This window comes from Heliangelus exortis, chromosome 30 (genome assembly GCF_036169615.1).
Source record: "Heliangelus exortis chromosome 30, bHelExo1.hap1, whole genome shotgun sequence".
NCBI classification, from domain to species: domain Eukaryota; kingdom Metazoa; phylum Chordata; class Aves; order Apodiformes; family Trochilidae; genus Heliangelus; species Heliangelus exortis.
The window spans coordinates 10,001-23,675 of NC_092451.1; the positions used below are offsets into that span (position 1 = coordinate 10,001).

The 13,675-nt window shown below is 46.1% G+C and overlaps 1 long non-coding RNA gene across 1 annotated transcript; it reads left to right on the plus strand.

Annotated features, from left to right (window-relative positions):
• The first annotated feature begins 2,958 nt into the window (after positions 1-2,958).
• LOC139788887 (uncharacterized) lies at positions 2,959-5,655 on the plus strand. Its single transcript, XR_011722974.1, has 3 exons — positions 2,959-2,985; positions 3,206-3,291; positions 5,628-5,655. It is a non-coding gene; the product is annotated as an uncharacterized lncRNA (long non-coding RNA).
• The last annotated feature ends 8,020 nt before the right edge of the window (positions 5,656-13,675 follow it).

The window sequence follows — 13,675 nt, forward strand, 5'->3', positions numbered from 1 at the left end:
GCCCCTGATCAATACTATTGTGCCTCTTGGGGATGTGAGACCATAACATCTGACTGGGCACCAGGTGCAAGACCAGAGAAATACTTAAAGGTACAATGGGGGCCGCATAATTGCGCCAGACGCATAATTCAACCGCAGCGGCGTCCCAGTCGTGGGGTATGGGCAAAACTTAGAAGCAAAGAGTGGTGCAGATATCTTTTGTTGAACGTAACCAAGGAAAATGACTTGGGCTGGACAATCGGCAAAACGTGGGGTTTTAGGTAGTGGGAGAATGGCGGAGATAGAGGGGGACTGTTCTTTATCAAAAAACAAGAAATTAAGAACAGTGCAGTGGTTGGTCCCAATATTGTAATTAAAAAAGATAGGCGGCTAAGACAGTTTACCAATCTCTATCCCCATTCCAACCAGTCCTCTGTTAACTAAGCAGATAATTCCCTCGAAAAAACGAATAGAGAACCCCCACCAGATGCCTGGCAAGCCATTTTTTAGCGTTCTAGATGCCACTTTTCAATAGCTGAATCACTCCAACTCGAATCTCAGGAATTCCTGTTGGTTATGCTATGATAAGAATCCTCCCATTTATGAGGGAATTTCCCTCAACTCTTCTTTTACGGTTTCATCAGAATATAGTCCAACCCAATGCAGGTGGAACACGCCGCGAAAAGGTATTACCCTGAACCAAGTCAGAGGTCAAGGGGTTTGTTTTGGTAAAAACTCCCTGGCAACCTGGGACGGTGCCTTCTGTGCAAAAGTTGTTGTGTTTTCTAAATCCCATAAGTGGGCAATTCCATCAGCGCCCGTAATGTGGATTTGCCATCAGCTGGGAGTAACCCCCCATGTGTTTCTTAAACTTTTCAATTACGCTACTAACTTTTGTGTGCAGATTTGGATTGTTCGCAGGGTCTTATACCATCCAGAAGAGGAGATGTACTATTATTGGGAAAAAGCAGACGTCGGTCTACAAAAAAAGAGAGGTGTTGACAGCTGTAACGATAGCGATACTGCTCGGCCTGGGAGTAGCCGTTACGGCCACAGGAGTGGCCTCCCTGGTGACCCAGCAGAGAGCCTTTTCTCTACGACAAGCTGCCATCGAAGAGGACCTAGAGAAAAATCGAGAAGTCGATGTCCTTTCTAGAGAAATCTGTGTCCTTACTTTCTGAGGTGGTTTTGCTGTCAGGAATGTCTCTGTCAGCATAAGATATATAAGTCTGTATCACCTGCGAATAAACGCCATTTTGCCTATCCACCACATTGGTGTCTGTAAGCTGATGGACTGAACCAGATCGCCACGCCTAATGGTAGGCAACAACTGGGCGGGAAAGGAAATAAAGTGGTGACTAACTCCGTTATTCCCTAGTGTGGAGGAAGAAGACCTTGACTATATCTTGCCCTCAGATGTGCTTTCAGTGAGGGAAAGTGAGGTTGCCATTATGGGGCAGGGGAGGGAAGGGGGAAAACACTGCAGGACCAGAGACCTTGGTTCTGAGCAGAGCCCAGTCCTTGCTGTAGCTGCTTTGCTTCTTTACCTGGAAGTTTTCATCAGGTTGGAGCAGGAAGGCAGGCGTTTTCGCTGGAGCAAAGCAGGAGAAGAGAAGGATGAAATGTGGGGTTTGGGGATGGTGTAAGTGAAGTGAAGCTGGGCTCCAGTGAGGAAAGAGTGCTGGTCATGGCCTGATAGAAGAAGCAGCGGCATTTTTTTGCCCCTGCAGGCATTTCTTTGCGCTGCCACAGATTTCCTTGGGAAAACTGAAGGCCGTGCAAAGGAACTAAAGTGATGATTGACTTGTCAGACTCCAAATGTTTGCCTTTCGTGTGAATCGAGGAGACTAGGAAAAGAACTTTTGCTCCCTTTTTTTTCTTCTCTGAAAAGCGAGAGTGTGGCTTTTATATTACAGCAAGTGCTCCTCTTTCTGTTTTTTGCTTTGGTGTCTCTCATTTCATGTAAAAAAAATATGTGCGGGGTAAGGGTAGAATCAGTGTCTTGAGTTTTCCTGTAGCATTTTCTTTTTTGGCCGGTCCCCTTGGATGGGAAAGTTATGCCTGCTCTTCTGGTTCCTGGAGAGGTTTTGAATGGAGCTGAGGGAAAACCTGTGTCTCAATATTCACCTCTAGTACTAGTAGAAAATTCTAGCACATGGTTTTTTCTCATTCCTTTATGTATTGTTTTCACCTTATTGGTTGATATGTAAATTGCTAGCTCTCCGGTTTCTTCTCAGTGATGGGTTCAGCTTACTTGAGTTCTTTTTCTTTTTGTGGTCTGTTGGGATTTTTGAATTGAATTTTATGTCCATGCATATGTTCTTCCTGAATAACATTTGGATTTCCATCCTTCTTGCACTTCCAGCTGGCTGTCCCAGAACTGTATGCTAAGCCTTGTGTTCTCAAGGCTGAACAAACACATTTTTCTCCCCCTCTGCTTATATGACAGATCCTCTAGTCCTCTGATGATCCTTTTGGCCTTTTTATGGACCCTCTCCAGCCTGTCTGCATCTTTTCTGTACTGAAATGAAAATTGCTGGAAGAATTTAGCTAGTTATTGCCTGGCACACTCTTTATTCTGAGACCGAGAGAGAGCTCTCACCTTGATGACCCAGAAGGGATATCTGTGTGGCCACTTCTAGTGATACTCAGAAATTTTCCTTTTTACAGTAGAAAGAAAAATGCCACTGAAGATAGGAATTCCCACGTTTCGGTACCCACAAAGTTGGTGCACCTCTGTCATTCTTGACAAAATGAGCAGGGCTACAAAAGAGATGGGGCAAATATCATATCCCAGATATCACAGAGATCCCCAGAGTGTTGCTGGACCCTGGGAGATTTGGCCTCAAGCCCTTTGCTTTCTAAATTCTATCAGGGAGGAGCCTGCGTGTGGCTGGGCAGGAGCAGACAAAAATATCACCAAAAAAAAACATAGAGAAAAAAGAGATCACACACAACCCCCCACCCTCCCACCCCCCCCCCCCCTTGGATCCAGCAATAATCATGGTAGGAAGTTGTGGTCCTTGGAAGGTGTGCGTGCACCCAAGGTTTCAAGTAGGCCTCTTTTGCATTAGTATTAAGTCTCCGAGCCCACCTTTTGGTGGTGGTCCACAAATTTGAGGTGTGCTGTTATTTTGTATTTTCCTCACAACTTCTCAAGACGCACTGTAGGTTTCAGGAAGTACCATTAAGTAGTGGTTATAGAGATCTGTGGGTTTCACTGCAGGGGATAACTCAGGATCTACCTGCCACATGTAACCATCAGCTGAAAAAGGAGTCTTCAAGAAAGGCACTGACCGCTCTGTGCTGCAGGTATGTCAAGCCAAATGTTGGGAATTAGAGTCTGGAAATTGTATTAGCAACCAAGGTAAAGCAACCAGGAATAATGCTGAAGGGAAGTTTAGAATAATGCTGTGCAGGAAGATTGTGTTACAGTCTGAAGTGAGGCTGGATACCATGTGCTTATGATGCAGAAAAATCCTAATAATTTTGTCAGATATTTAGTTTTCTGTAGCTTTGTTTCCATCTTGTTGGATTCAGTTTTGGCTACTGTCTTTCCTATTGTGCTGTGATACAAACAATGCTTCATAGAATAGAATAGAATTGGCTGGGTTGGAAGGGACCTCAGATATCATCAAGTCCAACCCTTGATCCACTACCGCTACTGTTACTAGACCATGGCACTGAGTGCCACATCCAGTCTCTTTTTAATTATCTCCAGGGACGGAGAATCCAGCACTTCCCGGGGCAGTCTATTCCAATGTCTGATCACCTCCTCCGTAAAGAAATTCTTTTTAATGACCAACGTAAACCTCCCTCGGCACAACTTGAGAACGTGCCCTCTTGTCTTGCTGAGAGTTGCCTGGGAAAAGAGACCAACTCCCCCCTGGCTACAACCTCCTCTCTGGTAGTAGTAGAGAGTGATGATGTTGCCCGTAGTCAAGACACAAACCAACAGAGTGTCAGTTTATGCGGTGCTTTTTTTTCGGGGCCCGGGAAACCTGAGGACTAGCGTCCCAAGTCAGAATTCCAAAGACCCTCACTTTCAGTTCAACTTTTATACCTTTTTACAATGAGGCTTACGTGCCAAATTACACTCTTTCTAGTCACAAACAACTACATAAATCATGCAGATAACAATAGGTATACATCTCGAAGATACAGATTTACGGTTTACTGCTTTCCATAAGGCCCAACACCTGGGTACAATATTTCATGTTATCTTTAGGAACAGGATGTCTGTTACTGAGCAGTTCCCCTATTTAATCATTGTTCCACAGGGTCAGCACTTTCTTAACTAGTTATTTTTTCCAGAGTGACCTAACAGAGTTTTTACCTACCTAAGCACACTCTGATCCTTAACCATTATATTTTACTTTAAACTGCAACAATGAGGTCTCCTCTGAGCCTCCTCTTCTCCAGGCTGAACAACGCCAGCTCCCTCAGCCTCTTCTGATAGTTTCTGTGCTCGAGTCCCTTCACCAGCCCTGTTGCCTCCTTTGGACCTGCTCCAGGACCTCGATATCCTTCCTAAACTGAGGGTTCCTTATCTTCCTCCTTTTACAAGAAAAGTCATGCAGAACCCCTTGAATTTTGGTGCCCTTTCTGTAGTGACATGAAGCAACCAGGTGCCAATAACTGCCAGGTAGTGGGTTTGACCTCGTGTGAAGCCCACCTTTGCCTAATTATGGCAGGACCCTACTGCGCATGAGCAGGATTAGGGGGCCAATAAAAGGCTCACACCTGAGTGGCGCAGCCGGCTAGCACGCTCGTGCAGCAAACCCGAGCAATATTGAGGCCTCGAGTTCGAGCCTCGCCCTACTGGTGAAGAGTTCTAGTGGCGCAACTGAGTTAGTGCGGTGCTGAGACAAAGCTCCAGTGCCGCAATCAGGTTAGCACGGTGCCCTCGGAAGCAGTAAAGAGTGGCTAACCACCACAGCTACGCCAGCTGTGAGCCTTTTATTTGCTCCCTAATCCTGCTCATGCGCAATAGGGGCCTGCCCTAAATAGGCACAGATGAGCTTCACACGAGGTCAAGCCCACTACCTGGCAATTATTGGCACCTGGTTGCCTCATGTCACTACACCTTTCTGATGATTTCCTTGCGTCTCCAAAACATATGCATTTTTTTTGGCCACGTTAGGAAGTGTTTGCAAAGTGTTCTCTTCGGAGGGAGTCCATGAGGGGAATAAGGCAGGAATCCTGTTGGTGTTTGGTGTAGAGAGTACCACAAGTCCTCAGGTGTCGCCGATAATGAACTGGGAGCTTAAGCCCAGGTGTGCCCACTAATTAGGGCCTGCCCCAGCCGGAACCAGCTGAAGGGCAAGACGAAAGGCATGCTCCCAGAAGCAGTGTCAGTCAGAAGAGAAGAAAACAAGAGATGAAGACGCCTGAGGAGAGGGACGGCAAGAGATCTCCGGAGAAGAGCCATGTCCCCCAGAGAAAGGCTCGCCGCAACAGTTTGGTATGGGAGAGAACTAGACAGAAGGTTCTGGAGTCTTCTGTAATAGCTAAAAGGGAGTGGAGAAAATTATTTCCACTTGGGGACATGGTTTAGTGGGCATGGTGCTGTTGGTTTCCCTGTTGGACTTGATGCTCTTCAAGGTCTTTTCCAACCTCACTGATTCTTTGTTTCTATGTTCACACAGGAGCAATTGGCCCAGCTCCAAAGTGAGACATGCAGACCCAACAGCTCAACAGAAAAAGCATTGTGAATGTGGCACAGGACTGGGTTAATAACATCTCCAAGAATTTCAGTGCTGACACTGAGGAGTTACTCTCCAGGAAGAGAGAAACAAGGAGTAAAACGCCGTGTACAATGACTTAGGAGAGCAATTCCTTAAATATGAGGCTGACAAAGTAGAAAGAGAGGTAAAATAAGCACTAGTAGCAGTATTTAAGACTATTAGCAGTGTTTTGCGGGCTTCTAAAGGACAATCCCGTTTGTTAAAAGGTCAACATCAGACATGAAGCTTTGTCTTCCACCATGGGCAGCAATATTTAAATTTGTTTTTTCTGTTGTGGCTCAATGAAAGACAAATAACAGGGCAGAAGACTCATTGGGGCCTCAGTTAAACTGTCTTTCTGCAAATTCAGAGTGTATATGAGCAGTAAATGTGCTTCTCTGCAGAACACTAGCATAAATTTCTGTTGCTCAAACATGGACCAACCATCCCCTTTTCTGCATGGAGCTTGTTTTTCTCTACATCTCTTTTTTAAGAAAAGAAGTGGAAGAAAAGAAAGATAGGGGGCTGGAGTGAGGGAGAGGTAGAGATTTGAAAAAGCTGTAGGTTATGGCAAAATGCAGTTTTATGTCTGCTCCTAAGTGTAAGTATGATCTGCTCATAGAGAGTCTACTTGTAGAAAAACTAATAATGGGAGAGTATTTTACCAGTCCCAGGCAGAGCAATGCTTTCAAAGCTACTGTACCTATTTTTTTGGTCTTTCTTAAATTTCTGGAAAGCACTCACTGAGTCCCTTTGAGTGTTTAGACACTCTGGTGTCCTGCCTTTAGTCACCAGAGTAAACTCTGCAGCTAGCCTATGGTGTAACAAGAGATTGCGTTTTTTGTGTGTGAGAAAACAGAAATGCTGATGAACAGCTGCTGATAGTTTGGAGGTGATCAGCTGTTGGCAGGCAAAGTTGAGTCCCAAGACAGGTCTAATTGTATAATCAAATAAAGTAAAGTCATATTTCATGTTCGTACAACTTTCTTCATGTTCTAGTAACCATTTGATTTAGGGCACAATCAGACAGCTTCAGCAGGAGCTTGCTGATGCTCTTAGAAATCTGGCTGTGGCAGAAGCTTCCCTGGAAGTTAACATGTGCCACTGCAAGAACCTGGAGGAAACCAAGCTGGGCTTGCAGAAGGAATTGAAAGAGGTTAAAACCAAGGTACACAGAGTTCTCATAAAATCCTACAAGCTTCAACACACTAGTTGGGATGATGAGTTACTGAGTCAGACTGTTCTGGAAAAGCAGTGTCTATGTCTGTGACATGAGGACACTTTGCCCTTACTTGATGAAACGTTTGTATGTGGCTGGGTTCTCTGCAAAAGGAACTCTGTGTCTCTTGCTTATTAACACTTGGTTTGGCCATGCAAGTTGTCTGAAGCTTGCTGTGCTTCCCCTCCCAGTGGTAACAGAGAATCATAGAAATATTTTGGTTGGCAAAGACCTTTCAGGTCAAATACAGCTGTTACCCCAGCACTGCCAGCAAATCGTGTTCCTCAGCACCACCTCTCCGCATATCTTTTCTCTTCTAAAAGATAAAGATAAAAGATATCTTCAGTGGTGGTGACTCAATCATGGCCATGTTCTTCTTTCTCCCTAAAGACCTTTGAACTGAAGGCCATTTTTCTTTCTTCTCCAGCTCCTTAATCTTTTTTCCCTGCAGCCAGGTACATGACAAGCTGTTTAATGTTTTGTGCTACGGTTAATATTATTTAGCACTGAGAAAGCAAGTGGCTGACCAGGTGTGACTTCATTAAAAATCCAAGCTAAGAGGATGATGTGTTTAGTTTTTACCTGATTGTGCCAATTTAAGGACTGTTAGAGAATTTTAGAAAGACAAAAATTGGTATATATTTTTTAATTGTATGCTTTCTGTATAATTCCAGACCCACCGGAAGCTGACAAAGAAAATATTTGAAAAAATTGAAAATGGTAAAGTGCTATCGTGTTTTTAAGGACAGATGACTGCTCCTAACTCCCAATAATAATGTCTTGAAAGCCACTTCTTCTAAACTGTATAATTCTGATGCTAAGCACTCTGGGTTTTTACTTCTATCTTTCCAGTTTAGACTTAAATATGAAAACTTTCTCCTTACAAATTACTGTGGAAAAAGTTTTACAGTTGCCTGAGAAAAAAAAACAAGCACAAAAAAGGAAATCATTTCATCCACATAGATACACATGGCTGGTGCTGCAGTCACGTCTTCACTGAAGTTAATCCTTTCTCAGAAGCCTAAAAGGAATCTTAAGATAAATTTGTATACATTTCATCCATCACTTCTCCTCCTCTCTCCATCAATTGCATTCAGCGCCAACCCATAAAATAGAAATTTTCTGCTGCAAGTTCTTGCTCTTTGCTCGTTCTTCTTCATTGCTTTTGTTGGTGGCTTCTCTGTTGCAGTTTTCAATGAGCAAGGACATAAGGAAAAAAAAGAGATCCTTTATTTATGGAAATATCCCTCAGTAGTGTTCAGACAAATCTAAGACGAGTAGACTGCTTTTAATCCATGGCACCAAACTTGCTCTGTGATGCACGGAAGAATTGCACCTGGTTCATAATTGTTCCTCCAGAGCCAGCGCTCTCTCACCCTCACCTTGAAGGCCTTCGAGCTTCTTACCTGGTGATAACTCCAGGTTGTGATTTGCTCCTCCCATCCCTTCCTACAGGGCACTGCTCCAAGCAGGATCTCCATGGGATACACTACGTGGTCGGTGGAACGCTGATGGAAAAGCCTTTTTTCCACCAAAAACCTTTCCAAGAAGAAATTTTGGCTGTCTCAGCCCAGACAACAACAGCTCTTGAACGTCTTTGCTGCTCCTCCATGAAGGCCTTATATGAAAAAACTCTGGGGAGCAGATGCTTCTTGCACTGCAGAGAAAAATGAGAATTTGTGGCCTGATCTTTTGTTTTTTCACCTTTCTGGCAGTAAAATGAACTTCTGTGTCCTATCTGGTGACCACAAGAGTGACCAGATCTGTTCCCAACTGGAAAGCAACAACGTTGCTAGGGGATAAGGCATTTGGGGAGACAGATACACCTGGCAGGGAACCATCCTGCCCAACCTGCTCCATCTCAGGCTGGGATCTAACCCCCAGTGAATGCCCTGGATCACTGGGAAACAGGAAGAGGGGCAACTGGGTGATATTTTTAAGGTCTTGGAGCTTCCAGGGGGAACCAGACAGGGCTTTGCTCTGGATATGGAGATGCTCGAAATTGGTCAGGTTTGCAGACCCAAGAAACTCAAGCAGCTTCCAGCTCTGCTTGAGTAGGGGGTCTTGCTCTGTTTCTAGCTACTTATCTCACAGTTTTGCCTGTGTGGCATTAACTGGTCTTTCCCTGTGTCCAGCACATTGCTGCAGGCTGCCTGCCTCTGTTGGACAACCAGATCTCCTCCAGCCCATCCTTCTGACATCAGGAACACCATGATCTGGTAGTGATGGTGTACGCTCCAGCTGCCAGGTTTTACAGGGGTGGAGAATGGGCAGTACCAGGTCCATGGTGTCGCCACCTTGATGTCCAGCAAGGAACAAACCCGAGGTCTTCAGTTGTGTCCCTGCCTCAATCTCCTGGATATCCAAAGTAAAGAAAGAGTGGGGCTGGGACCTCGTACTCTCATTGCTCCAGTACTCCCCCTGCTCAGCTCTACCCTTCCCTTTCTTTTCCTTCCTAATGATTGCCCAGAATTGAGCAGTGGCAGGAAGAAGCATCAAGTCCCTGGCTTGGGTGGTGGACATAATCTTTTCTCTCTTTTTTGGTCACAGAGGGTTAAAAATCAAAGCTGGTGTCAATAAACTCTGTTCCTCTCTCTAGCACTGGTGGCTGCTTTTCTCTATAGCCCTGCAATCCTCTTCTCTCCAACCTTCAGCATTCTTTTCCCTTTCCCTCTTCCAAAGCAACCCTCCAGTTGTGTGTCCCCTCTCCTCCAGGGGCATCCTGAAAATCATCAGGATAAGGGTGAGAAGCTGAGAATCCCCTTCAGGGGCATCAAGGCATCTCCTTGGTGTTGGGGGGACATACAGAGGGATCTAGTCAGGATTTTTCCCTGCCACTAAACTCCATTTCCCTTCCAAAACCTCCTTTGCCAGAAGGGGGGTGGGATTTGGTGGTTCCTGCACCCTGGAGTGTGACCGTGTCTGGAAAAGTGGCTGACATCCCAGCACCAGAACTGCACCAAAAGCCAAATTTAAACCACACATCACCAGAGCACCCAAAAACTTAGAGACAGGCAGGGCTTTCCTGTTTCTCTCCGCCCCCCCCCCCCCCCCCCCCGTGGGTGCTCGGCAGATGCCTCACCCCAAACTTCCTCTGGAGTAAACACCAAACCCCTAAGAAGAGCTGTCAGCAGGAACTCGGATGCAGCCATGGCTGAGGGCAGGACTGGGGGACCTGAGCTCTTTGCCAAGCAAGTCCAGAAACACTTCAGCAGAGCAAAGGAGGTGCTTCTGGCATCAGCAGGCCTAGGAATTGTCCAGGAAACACAGGCAGAGCCTGAATTTGCCATGACAGACGTGAGGGAGAAGGGCTCCAGAAGGAGGGAGAAATAGGGCAATTTGGGGTGGTGTTTATTTCCCTTTCTGCCAAAAAAGCCAAAAGTCTCATTTTGAAAGGGACGCAGAGGCTCAACGTCCTCAAACCCACCAACTCAATTGGTTTCCGTGCTGGGGTTGGTGTTTGGTGCTAAATTCAGATCCTCCTTGGCTGTAACAGCAAGGCCCAGGCCGCGGGTGAAGCTCTTCCTGTACACCCAAAAGCTCCCTCTGGGATGGCTCTGGCCATCCCATGCTCCTTTGGCCATCCTCATCCTTAGCCCAGCATCACTGGTTCCTGGTGAGGCAGCATCCAGGGCTTCACTTGCACCAGAGTCATGTGCATGGATGTTTTGGGGTGTATAGAGCTGCACCTCTAGGATTTTACCTGCAGCACAATGAACGTCGATGAACCTGCAGAACGATTAACGCCCAAAAAGTCACCATTTTCCTCTGAAAAAATAAAAAGCACAAAGGGTCACACCAAAATTTTTCATCCCCTAGCTAAATGCCTGCTTGGCATCGTCCTCACCAGATCCTCAGGGCAACTAGGATGGTAAAAGTATTCGAGCACAGATTCTATGAGGAGGAGGCTGGAGAAGAGGAGGCTCAGGGGAGACCTCATCACTCTCTACAAGTCCCTGAAAGGAGTTTGGAGCCGGGGGGGAGGGGGGCTCTTTTCCCAGGCAACTCTCAGCAAGACAAGAGGGCACAAGAGCTCTCAAGTTGTGTCAGGGGAGGTTTAGGTTGGACAGTAGAAAGGATTTCTTTACTGAGAGGGTGATCAGACATTGGAATAGGCTGTCCATGGAAGGGGTGGATTCTCCGTCCCTGGAGATATTTAAAAAGACCCTGGATGTGGCACTCAGTGCCATGGGCTGGGAACCATGGGGGGAGTAGATCAAGGGTTGGACTTGATGATCTCTGAGGTCCCTTCCAACTCAGCCCGTTCTGTGATTTTATGATTCTATGATTATTTGCCACAACCAGCCTGGCAAAACAATCTTGGGGTGCTCACCTGCAGTCAGGGGCTGCTGACTTCCCTCCAGTGCGTCAGTACATTCCAGGCAAAGGTCTAGGCTTCTTCAGAACTTCCAGAAAAAGGAACAAAAGTGATTAATGGCCACGTGACATCCAGAAGGGCACAGTCACAAGGAGAGATGTCGGCAGTGATGCCCAGGGTGGGCTTTGCACATGCTGGGAGTGCAGTGAAGCCACAGGCAGCAGGGAAAAAAACAAGGAAAACCAGGCATGAGCTCTGCAATTAACTGTGAAATTGCCCACCGGTCGTTGCTCATGTTCCACTCAGGGTCCTGAGGCTGAAACTGCAGCTGAGACTTTTTCCTGCACAAAGCAATGGGATCAAAAAGAAGCCTGGGGAGGCTTGGGGACCTCTGTCATCCCTAAGCCACCTGCAAGCATCTCTGGTACCCGAGTGACTCAGCGGGGCTGTGGAGACACCATTAGATGTCAGGAACAAAAAAATAATATCTTTTTTTTTTTTAAGAATTTCAACTGCCGGATCTTGGCCCAGGAGTCAGTGTGGCAGGAGCAGGTTGCAACCAAAAGGGATGGGGGAGGGGCACTGACCCCTGCCTGTGACTTTCCAGGTTTTGGAGAAGGGAATAAATCCCGGGATGCGGCCCTGTCTTGGCTGTTTGGTGGAGAAAAGCATCCCTGGCAGGGTTTCCTCCTGCATGCTGCCATGCAAACCTTCAGGCTCACAGGAATTAGGGAAAAAAGTCCCCCCCCCCCCCACTTCCTAGCATCATGCATGGATGGGTGACGAACTCACCTCCCACCACCAGGGACCAGGATTACCAGTCCAGCTGCTCCCCCCAAGCACAAAATCCCTGGATCTGAGCTTAGGCTTGCACAACCCACCAGAACCCAGATTTTTCTTTAAACTTGGTTTTGTTTTAATCTCTGTTTTTTAGGAAATCCTGCTTTGCTTCCAAGACCAGCAGGCTCCTCCAGCAGTGAGTACTTTCCAAAACAAAAGTTTACCAAAAGCCAACTACAAGATCCTTATGGAGCAGCAGCTGCTACTTGCTTCAGAGCTGGTGCAAGGTGGGTGCCTTGGGGAGAGGAATGTTTGGGCAGTACCAGTGGGAAAGGCAGACCAGTTCTGTGCCCAGGGCGCTGGGAAAATGGGGGCCTGGTATCCACGAGAAGTTTATACCAAAGTTGTGGGTGGGGGAAAGGTGTACTTCATCCCCTAGTAGGGATGCTCCCTCCCTGAATCCCTTCTCACCACTTACACCTTGGAATCTTCCTACATAATAAACATGTGATCGATAGTCATTATTGGGAAACATTTCAAAAGTACACAAGCTATCTTCAGTATCTAAGCACAAAGCTTCATTTTCTCTAACTGTGTTTTCACAAATATATCCTAGCTGTTCTCTAGGAATACAGGTTTCTGTACTGATTGATTGCCACTTACTCCTGGAGTGGATCAAAAGTTGCCCAAAAGTTATGGCCTATGGGTCGAATTACAACATTCTGATGCACAGGTGATTTTCTCCTTGGCAGCAATTTCTTCCACTTCTTCTCCTAATAAGGAATCTAATTGGCCCTTGTTTTGACTCCAGTCTTTCTGCTCGTACGGCTGGTTGTTACGTAGCGCATGAATGTTTAAGCCAGACTCGGGGTGTAGTACCATGCCTGGTATTGCAACGCATGGTAGTGCCTTAACCATGCACTCGACCATGGCAATCCCTGGGCAATGTTGCCACTGTGCCTGATGATCCTTCTTGAATTGGGTTGTAGAGGATCGAGGTGGGTCGCTCCTTAATTCTAACGGCAGTGAAGGTGGTGAGCTACACTTGAAAGGGCCCTTTCCATTTTTCTTGCAGAGGTTTCCCTAAAAGGTTCTGAACATATACCCAGTCACCAGAATTAAAACGATGCAGTTTACAAGGTTGCTTAGGTTGGTGATCCATCACCACCGTGGCATTTTGATCAAAGTACTTCCCTACAGCTATAACATAATCACACACATATTGATTACCTATTTGATCTACAGCGTCACTATTTACAGTCTGCATTGCATAAGGTCTCCCATATAAAATTTCAAACGGGCTCAGTTTTTCTTTTGAGCGGGGCTTCACCCTTAGTCTGATTAGAGCAATAGGTAAGGCTTGGTACCACTGCAAGTTAGTTTCCTGGCATATTTTTGCAATTTGTTGTTTAATAATATGATTCAGCTTTTCTACTGCTTGAGTTCTGTAAGGCGTGTGCAATTGCCTTTTGATTTGCAGTGCCTTACTTATTGCTCGTACAATTTTAGCACAAAAGTGCGAGCCTCTCTCAGAGGAAATGCTCCTTTGCACCCTGAACCTCGGCATGATTTCATTAAGCAAGTTACTTCTCTTTCTTTGTTTGTTCTACATGGGAACGCTTCAGGCCACCCAGAAAATATATCAGTCAAAAC